At 45.4% G+C, this 10,722-nt stretch overlaps 1 non-coding gene across 1 annotated transcript; it reads left to right on the plus strand.

Annotated features, from left to right (window-relative positions):
* Positions 1–8,513: 8,513 nt before the first annotated feature.
* On the plus strand, positions 8,514–8,587 carry Trnal-caa. Its single transcript has one exon. It is a non-coding gene; the product is annotated as a tRNA-Leu (tRNA).
* Positions 8,588–10,722: the final 2,135 nt, after the last annotated feature.

Genomic DNA, 10,722 nt, shown 5'->3' on the forward strand with positions numbered 1-10,722 from the left:
TAGTGCCCCTGCCATTATACTCATTACTCGCGGCAGACAATCCACCGAGTCCCGTAAGAGTTCAAGCAAATCGTGTGCATCCGCACTGAAGAAGGTCATCAGCCAGTTAGCCTTAAAAGATATGAAGATGGCATCTGGTCTTTCGTACAGTGTGCCGGCGATAAATCCCTGCAGTTGCACTAACCTCTGTGCCCTCGGTGGCTGAGATGGATAGAGCGTCTGCCATGTGAGCTGGAGATCCCGGGTTCGAGTCCCAGTCGGGGTACACATTTTCAACTGTCCCCGTTGATGTATATCAACGCCCTTCTGCAGCTAATGGTATTGATTTAATTGTAATTTCGTTCTAGAGAGTTGCACGGTCACCAATGGCATCTGTTCTTTCGGATATGTACGAAAGAACAGATGCCATCTTCATATGTTCCAGCGTGTCCACATGCACCAACGACCGGGAACAGTTATGAATCGTGCTGGTGGAGGAATGAATATCATACTACAAGGACTCCTTACAAACCTTGGGCCAGAGCATGCGCAGCCGTCTGTTGTGATCACAAACCCTATAAAGGACCATGTTCCGCTTTTTGTAATGTCCAGAGGACTATGATAAATCGCAGTGAGTTCAGTGTATTTACTGTTTTTGCTTAAAATGGTATTTGTGTTCGCCCCATTGCGTATTACACTCAGTTACCCTCTGTACTGTGCTCTAGTACACTGCGATGACAAAAGTCATGGGATGGCAATATGCACATATACAGAAGGCGGTAGTTTCGCGTACACAAGGTGTAAGAGGGCAGTGCATTGGTGGAGCTGTCACTTGTACTCAGGTGACTCATGTGAAAGGGTTTCCGACTGATTATGGTCTCACGAAGGGAATTAACAGACGTTGAATGCGGAACTGTAGTTGGAGCTAGACGCATGGGATGTTTCATTCCGGAAATTGTTAGGGAATTCATTATTCCGGGATCCACAGGGTCAAGAATGTGCCATTAATACCAAGTTTCAGGCGCTATCTCTCAAGACAGATAACGCAGTGGCCGACAGCATCCACGAAACGACCGAGAGCAGCAACGTTTACGTAGAGTTGTCAGAGCTAACAAACGAACAGCACCCCGTGAAAAAGACGCAAAAATTAATTGGGACGTACGACGAACGCATCCGTCAGGACAGTATGGCGACATTTGGCATTAATGGGCTATGGCAGCAGACGACCGACGCGAGTGCCGATGCTACGACATCGCCTGCAGCGCCTCTCCTCGCCTCGTGACCATATCGATTGCACCCTAGACGACTGGGAAATCGTGACTTGGTCAGATGAGTCCCGATTTCAGTTGGTAAGAGCCGTTGGTAGCGTTCGAGTGTGGCGCAGACACCACTAAGCCAAGGACCCAAGTTGTCAACAAAGCACTGTGCAAGCAGGGGGTGGCTCCATAATGATGTGAGGTGTGCTTACATAAATGGACTGGGTCTTCTGCTCCAACATTACCGATCATTGAGTCGAAATGGTTATGTTCGGCTACTTGGAGAACGTTTGCAGCCATTCATGGACTTCTTGGTCCCAAACAACATGGAGTTTTCGAGGATGACAATGCGTCGTGTCACCAGGCCATAGTTGTTCGCGATTGGTTTGAAGAACATTCTGGACAATTAGAGCGAATTGTTTGGCCACCCAGAATGCCTGACATGAATCCTATCGAATATTTATGGGACATGATCGTTCACAAAATCATGCATCGGCAACACTTTCTCAAATTTGGACGCCTATTGAGGCAGCATGGCCCAGTGTTCCTGCAGGGGAGTTCCAACGACATGTTTAGTCCATTTCACGCCGAGTTGCTGCACTACGCCAGGTAAAGCGGAGTCCGACACGATATTAGGAGATATTCCACGACTTTTTTCGACTCAGTGTATTTCACTCTACCTGTGTTCCAGTTTTAACAAGCTACGTTAGTTGGTAGGGCACGTCATGCGGAAGTTATTTTCATTCTGAAGCTTTACACCCTAGTGTACATACGTACTCTGCAAACTACTCTGAAGTGCATGAGAGGGGATACTTAACATCTTGCCACTTTCCCGTTTCGGATGGAGCTAAAGAAGGATGGCTGCTTAAGTATCTCTGTACGCACTGTGATTAGTCAGTTTTATCTTCGCAGTCGCCACGGGACGGATAGACAGGGGCTTGCAGCAGATTTCAAGATTCTTCGCTTGATACTTCCTAAGTAAACTTTCGTGGAATAATTTGCGCTTATCTTCAAGCGCATGGCAATTCAGGTTTTTCAACATTTTCTTCGCCTTCTCCCGTGAGTCAATAAAGCTTGTAGTCATAGAATGAAGGCTTTCACCGCAGGAGTTGTCATCACTTAACATTTCCGGGCTGAGATGCCGTGGTCCATACATAAGACTCTCCCCTGACGTTTCGCCTTCGACTGCGGAAGGCATCCTCCGAGGACAATCGGCGAACTGCAACGAGAGCTATATCAGAGATCACAGCACAGCCGACGTCACGTGATTGACAGCGGCGCCCTCTAGATGGCTTATATATACGGTGCTCACTAGTGCTCTCGTTGCAGTTCGCCGATTGTCTTCGGAGGATGCCTTCTGCAGTCGAAGGCGAAACGTCAGGGGAGATTCTTATGTATGGACCACGGCATCTCAGCCCGGAAATGTTAATTGATGAAAGCCTTGTAGTCATTCTTGCTGTCCTTCTGTGGGTATTTCTTCATCTTCTGCCAGACAGTACGTCATTACCTTGCACCATCTGCAAAATGTCTGAGGTTATTATTATCTGCCATGTCATTAATACACAACTTGAACAGCAAGAGTCCCCATACACATGAAATCCAGTCACAATTTTTTTGTACTCCATATCATCGTATTTTTGTTAGTAAAAAAACCCTTCACATTTGCTCATCAGTGTACAGTTAACTAGAAAATGTGTCTCTTTACAAATTAATGATACTAGTCTCTTCCGGCTCTACTCCTTTTCGTGTCAAAGAAAACGATCATTTCTGGAATATGTGGACTGTATTCGTACGATTTTTTACTCCACAGGTGAACGAAAAAGAGGACCTGCATGAGAACTCCCCGATTGACCCATTAGTGAAGGGCTTCACTGTACGTATACACCCCACACACATGGATGCGTTGACTGCGACATGCAAGAAGGATCACGCTGTCACCATGATGAATCTCGGGGAATTCGAGACGTACTTATCCAGTCCAGTTTGTCGTCTAGATATCGTGCCCGATTCCATGTACTGGACCGACGTGATCATCCCTATGAAGAGGAACGCCACTTATCTAGGACTGATCAACTATTTGTAAGTAACTGCGCGTACCACAGCTAGTAGAGAGACACTGCTGAGGCACCTACTTTCAGTAATCTCATACCTCGGTCTACCTTCCTTTGTTCCCATTCATGGCATTCTCTTCCCCAGTCGCAGCTAGACTTTCTAATCAAGCACGTGCCTTGCCATATTTAACGAATAAAGAGCTTCCAGCTGTATATGAGCCTTTGTTTAGAGGAAAACAACCGGTTTCGTAATATCAGATCACATCTTCAGATTTACATCTGTACAAGGATCAAGGCAGTCAGTTGATATTATGATCCAAATACGAACACCTAATAATCTAAGCAATGTGACAAACAATATGAAACACCCAGCGAATAATCTCAAGGGATTGTAATTATGTCGAGTCTGAAGGTGTACCACCAACACACCATTAATACTCCCGTGGTGCGATTGCCTTGTAAGATCGTATTGTCATAATTTTTCGACTGTGTGGTTGTTATATACTCTTGAGTCTGGTCGGTTTTGTTTTACCTATTTTTTGTGAAATATCTTATAGTTTGTACGGTAGTGTTGCGTAACAGGGGCCACAATCATTCCCATGATATTTAGATATGCGCTGAAGTGTTTGTAATTTTCCCCGTTTATATGTGTAGTGGCGCTAGTGCACTCTGCCGTGATATACGTACCGTACGTGAGTGGTAGTGGTAAGTTCCTATGGGACCAAACTGCTGAGGTCATCGGTCCCTAGGCTTACACACTACTTAATCTAACTTAAAGTAACTTACGCTAAGGACAACACACACACCCATGCCCGAGGGAGGACTCGAACTTCCGACGGGGGGAGCCGCGCGAACCGTGACAAGGCTCCTGAGACCGCGTGGCTACCCCGCACGGCAATATACATGATTCGTTGACTAGCACTGTGGCCCTGCACGGCGAGGTGGTTGGAGGGACGCTGTCTGCCGCTTCCTGGTATGAAGGAGCTTTTATTATCCGTCGGCCTTTCAACGTTACTCACTAGACCTTTTTCATATTTTGTTCTTTTCATTGTAGGTTAACGTGGTTTTGCCATGTCAGTTTTTCAATGATAAATATGATCTGTTACGCCTGCTTGTTGCGGGTAACGGCATTTCATTTTGGGAAGGTTGAGTTCCCCTCCTTCTCATGTTACAGACCTTATGTTTTACTGACTTGTAGGTATTTTTATGTTGGATGTCATACGGCTTAGATTATCAGGGTATGTGCCCATTTTCGGATAATAATATCGACTGGTTGTTTTGTATCTTGTTCAGTCGTACATCTGAGGATGTGATTTGATATCACGAAACCAGTCATGCAAATAAAGATTTATATACAGCTGGAATCGGATTATTCGTTAAAGGTGGATTACTTCAGCTGCAGTTGCGCACAACATAGAATTATTTGTACGTCCCTTGCCACCTGTTTAAGAACTAGCTGAAATATCCGGCATTGGCTAGGCTTCACCCAGAGTGAAGAAGCTGCATTTAGAGGAATGAGGGCAGTTTTTCCGATATCTGACGTAGGCAGTGATTTTTACTCTTATTTTGAACCATGCTCCGAAGTTCAAACAAAGCTTGCCGACATCTGGATAACTCTGTGACAATTAATATTCCATATTCAAAATACCGAATACCTCACTGCATACAAAACTTTGTTATCAAAATTAAAGGACAAAGTTAAAATTTCCATATGTGTGAAATGTAAATATCGCAGTACATTATTTTTATAATGTACGTTACGAAAGTACTAAAAGTGTCAAAAACCCGCTTACTTTTACAACACTGGAAAACTCAGTGCCTTTTGCGATCAAAGGGAAATATAACTAGATTTTGTGAAATGACCATCCAATCTGAACGACTTTTTCGCCGTTCTCAAAATATTTGTCAAAAACTGACAGAGAGCACTTTTGTTAAACTGTTTCCGAACCAAAGACACCTTTTGACTCTTAGAAAGACGAAATTGTGCACTTGCAATGGGAGTGTTGGGCATAATTTATTTACTTGTTTCATCTGGCAAAATCAGAATGTTCAAGAACTTCAAAACCTCTCTCACATCAATCAGGCATCCTTATCAAGTTACGAGGTGGCGCAGTGGTTAACATACTGGACTCGCATTCGGGAGGACGACGGTTCAATCCCTCGTCCGGCCATCCTGATTTAGGTTTTCCGTGATTTCCCTAAATCGTTCCAGGCAAATGCTGGGATGGTTCCTTTGACAGGGCATGGCCGACTTCCTTCCCTGTCCTTTCCTAATCCAATGAGACCGATGACCTAGGTGTTTGGTCTCTTCCCTCATACAACCCAACCCAACTCTTATCAAGTTAACATTGCAAAAATGTGTAATACTCCCATAATTATGCCATGTCGTAACTAGAGTCAAGTTTAAATCAGAAAGCAGGGTAGTCAGTGAAGTACAGCACAGGATTCTTTTTCGGAAGGTCGACTTTCACACCCGCGTTCGGTCAGCCTGCTTTAGGTTTTCCCTGATGGCCCTAAATCGGTTAAAGCAAATGCTAGGATCGTTCCTTCGAAAGGGCACGGCTGCTTTCCTTCTCCATCCTATCCTGATCCGAGCTTGTGCTCCGTCTCTAATGACCTCGTTGCCGCGGGACGTTAAGCACTAATCTCCTCCTCCCTCCTCTTCCTGGACAGTATGCTGCTATTTGTACAAACATTGAATATTCCAGAACACACAAACAGTAATAACAGTAACAACAGTAATAACAACAATTACACGCATACAGCTGCAAGTCTCCCATGTATGGCAGGGGAAAAATCAAATACCAGCGGCGGACCAAAACTAGCTAAGGGGAGGAGAAACACCGACATACCAATCAAAATAGTGTGTTAGTAAAAGAAGTCTCGGAAAAGGACACTACCTGGGAGTCACCGGGATACCTCCAGATCTGCAATTGAGGATGACAGCGTACGAGTCGGTAGTGGTGGTGAGGACGCCACACGGCCTCCCATCAGTTCACCTGAACCAGCTGCCATCACACCAGAAGAGTACCCAGCTTCTCTAGCTCACATTCAGTCACGAGCTACAAGTATTTTGGTTGCATCAGTCAGTTACAACTTTGAAGGAAATGTCACCAGCATTACGTCGTATCCTAAGAAGAGAAAAGCACACATGCAAGGTATTAACTCTAGCAGTCGATCCTGCCAGAAAATTTGGACAATAATTCTGAAAGTACGCACTTATGACCTTCTGGAAGCACAGCTATTAAATCAGTGGTCACCGAACTTCATTACTCAAGACCCAATATCGACAATTTGGCGTGACACCTCGGGCCGCATATGTACCGATGTTATTATTAACCTACATACACTATGTGATAAAACTATCCGGACACTTGGTTGAAAATGACTTACAAGAGCCTGGCGCTCTCTATCGGTAATGCTGGAACTCAGTATGGTGTTGGCCCACCCTTAGCCTTGATGACAGCTTCCACTCTCGCAGGCATACTTTCAGTCAGGTGCTGGAAGGTTCCTTGGGGAATGGCAGTCTATTCTTCACGGAGTGCAACGCTGAGACGATGTCGATCAGTGAGGCCTGGCACAAAGTTGGCGTCAAAACCATCCCAAAGATTCTGTAGGATTCAGGTCAGGACTCTGTGCAGGCCAGGGATGTTATTGTCGTGTAACCACTCCACCCCAGGCCCTGCATTATGAACAGGTGCTCGATCGTGTTGAAAGCTGCAGTCACCATCCCCGAATTGCTCTTCAACAGTGGGAAGCAATAAGGTGCTTAAAACATCAATGTAGGCCTGTGCTGTGACAGTGCCACGCGAAACAACAAGGGGTGCAAGCCCCCTCCATGAAAAACACGACCACAACATAACACAACCACCTCCGAATTTTACTGTTGGTACTACACACGCTGGCAGATGACGTTCATGGGGCAGTCGCCATACCCACACCCTGCCATCGCATCACCACATTGCGTACCATGATTCGTCACTCCACACAACATTTTTGCACTGTTCAATCGTCCAATGTTTACGATCCTTACACCAAGCGAGACGTCATTTGGCATTTACCGGCGTGACGTGTGGCTTATGAGCAGCCGCTCGACCACGAAATACAAGTTTTCTCACCTCCCGCGTAACTGTCATAGTACTTGCAGTGGATCCTGATGCAGTTTGGAATTCCTGTGTGATGGTCTGGACAGATGTCTGCCTATTACACATTACGACCGTCTTCAACTGTCAGCGGTCTCAGTCAGTCAACAGACGAGATCAGCCTGTACGCTTTTGTGGTGTTATGTGTCCCTTCACGTTTCCACTTCACTATCACATCAGAAACAGTGGATCTAGGGATGTTTAGGAGTGTGGAAATATCACGTACAGACGGATGACACAAGTGACACCCAATCACCTGACCACGTTCCAAGTCTGTGAGTTCCGTGGAGTGACCCATTCTGCTCTTTCACGGTGTCTAATGACTACTGAGGTCACTGATATGGAGTATCTGGCAGTAAGTGGTAGCACAATGCACCTAATATGAAAAACGAATTTTTTGAGGGGTGTCTGGATACTTTTAATCACATAGTGTAAATTAGTATGTTGTGGGCCTCAACAGACTAGCTATTGTAAAAGCGCTATGAGTTGGCGCTGGACTCCAGGTGCACGTCATGATAGTTAAGAGTCGGTACCATTCGGGACACGTCGTCGACTGTTCTCTGTTTCGGATTTCTGCCAACCTCAGTGACCTCTAACATTGTGAGACCGTTATGGCCTGACAAAGTGTTGTCGTATTATCCGAGCGACTGGATGATTAGTTGATTAATAACAGTAATTGTACTTAATTGCATAATGCTTTTAAACATGAGACACTATCACCACTGAAACTTTCTGGCAGATTAAAACTGTGTGCATGGACCGAGACTCGAACTCGGGACATTTCCCTTTCGCGGGCAAGTACTCTACCAACTGAGCTATCCAAGCACGACTCACGCCCCATCCTCACAGCTTTACTTCTGCAAGTACCTCGTCTCCTAACTTCCAAACTTTACAGAAGCTTTCCTGCGAGTGGAAATCTAATTCTGGAAACATTCCCCAGGCTGTGGCCAAGCCATGTCTCCGCAATATCCTTTCTTTCAGGAATGCTAGTTCTGCAAGGTTCGCAGAAGAGCTTCTGTAAAATTTGGAAGGTAGGAGACGAGGTACTGGCAGAAGTAAAGCTGTGAGGACGGGGCGTGAGTCGTGCTTGGGTAGCTCAGTTGGTAGAGCACTTGCCCGCAAAAGGCAAAGGTCCCGAGTTCGAGTCTCGGTCTTTGCACATGGTTTTAATGAGCCAGGAAGTTTCATATCAGCGCACACTCCGCTGCAGAGTGGAAATCTCATACTATCGCCACTGTTTACTAAATGTCTTGGTTTTGATTTTTCTTCTTTTCTTCCACTCACTGCACTATATTACGACAGCTGTATTTAATTTCATACACCGCATTTGAAGATGACCATCTCCAACACGCATTCACGAATCTGTTTTTATACTTGAAATCAGTGCTGTAATAGCTGATCGCTGCAAGGCATACACTAGTCAGTGCATTGTCAGTAGTGGCAGACAAACAATAAAACATTGTCACATCCTCTAATCTCGCAGTGTCCGCGATACTTACCTTTCTGCCACTAAGGTAAGTGGCCAGCTTTAGTTAGCTCTTGGTCGAATTTACCATCGTCAATTCAAATTAAACACATCTTAAAATGTTACTGTCCCTGTATTTTTGTTTGTTGCTGAGCACTCTGATGAAACTCTTAACGATGGTTGACGTTTCTGGATTCAGTAGTTAGTTGGTAGAAGTGTATTATTACGAAAAATAGCTGTGAACCGCGGGTCGTACACGTACATGATTGGGGCTGCAGTTTGAGGACCACTGTATTAAACTTCTGACCCACTAGTTGTCACTCGCTCTGGAAGTATTAATATGAAAATACGCCAACAAAAACGGTAACACACACTCAACATACCACTACAAGGCAGCTTAAATGTGCGAGCAGGTTCAGGCAAATAATCGTCCTCGAATATCACATTCCAGGACGTTGTGCACTGTTCTCAGCTCAGCTTGCTTCATCATTACAGCTGCTACAAGTCACGTTCTCACTTAGTTTCCCAGCAGCGTGAGAAAATTGGCTGTTACCTAAGTATGGCTCCACAAGCCATTGGCGCTGGTAGTCAAAGTCTGCCGGCCGAAGTGGCCGTGCGGTTAAAGGCGCTGCATTCTGGAACCGCAGGACCGCTACGGTCGCAGGTTCGAATCCTGCCTCGGGCATGGATGTTTGTGATGTCCTTAGGTTAGTTAGGTTCAACTAGTTCTAAGTTCTAGGGGACTAATGACCTCAGCAGTTGAGTCCCATAGTGCTCAGAGCCATTCTTTAAAAGAGAGAGAGAGAGAGTCAAAGTCTGCTTCACCAACCTGTTAAAGATGGAGGACTTTGCAGAACACTGAATCAGAATGCCCAAGACTTCTTTTCACAGAATCTGCAGTCAGAATTAATCTCACTCTGTATCGAAATCAGAATTAATCTACCTTTCTCAGTATGGCTTGCTACCTGAGCTCAGAGCGGTGTGCTCTTCCCAACCCCATGACCAATCGTGGCACAGACACGACAGGCATCTCTCAATCAAAAGAACAAACAATAATTGTTAACTTCCACCACTGTAACCAACTCAGAAGAGCTAACCTATTGTGCTCTCGCCCAATGCAGGTGCACGCCAAAACTCCCTCCTCCAACTTCTCACGCAAATGCTAAGCGCCTCCACTACAAGAACACAAGTTTTCTAGCATCCCTTCTGCTTTCTGGGCGCTGGGGAAGCCTCAGTTTTACTACCCGAAGGGCCTCTCTGCATTGTGCCACTCTGTTTCTAAAGAAAAGGTGCTGACTGGCTAATTTGCAGAACAGGGACTAGGGCTGGGCTACCCCCCCCCCCCCCCCCCCCCCCCTCCAACCTCTACTATTTTGAGGCCCAAGTAGGCACCACTGCACCGCAGCAGATGGCCAGCTAGATGTGTTTCTGTGTTTAAATACACAAGTATATGGTATGGTGCATTATCCATCACAAACACTGTCGGAACACTAAACTGGAGCAACACATTTTTAAACCACTGTAGAGGCTGTGGGTGGTCCATATCCTCATAATAGTACTAGTTTTTTTATTGAAAAACTAAAAGTACTTCAGGCACAAAGCCATTTGAAGATCCTGCATGGGCCACAATTAATCAGGATCCTCTTCCTGTTGGCTGACGACCGCTGCTATTCGGAGTATCATCTGTGCAGCATTTCTCAACTGATTCTCCAGCATTGACCTAGGTTTTGTCTAACCATATGACTGAATGTATGCCCTTTCCTATAATTCTGTGTAAGAAAATGGTACAAGCTGCAATGACATGAGCTATTTCAAGTGACAGTTTTCAT

This window comes from Schistocerca piceifrons, chromosome 2 (assembly GCF_021461385.2).
Source record: "Schistocerca piceifrons isolate TAMUIC-IGC-003096 chromosome 2, iqSchPice1.1, whole genome shotgun sequence".
In the NCBI taxonomy this organism is placed as follows: Eukaryota; Metazoa; Arthropoda; class Insecta; order Orthoptera; family Acrididae; genus Schistocerca; species Schistocerca piceifrons.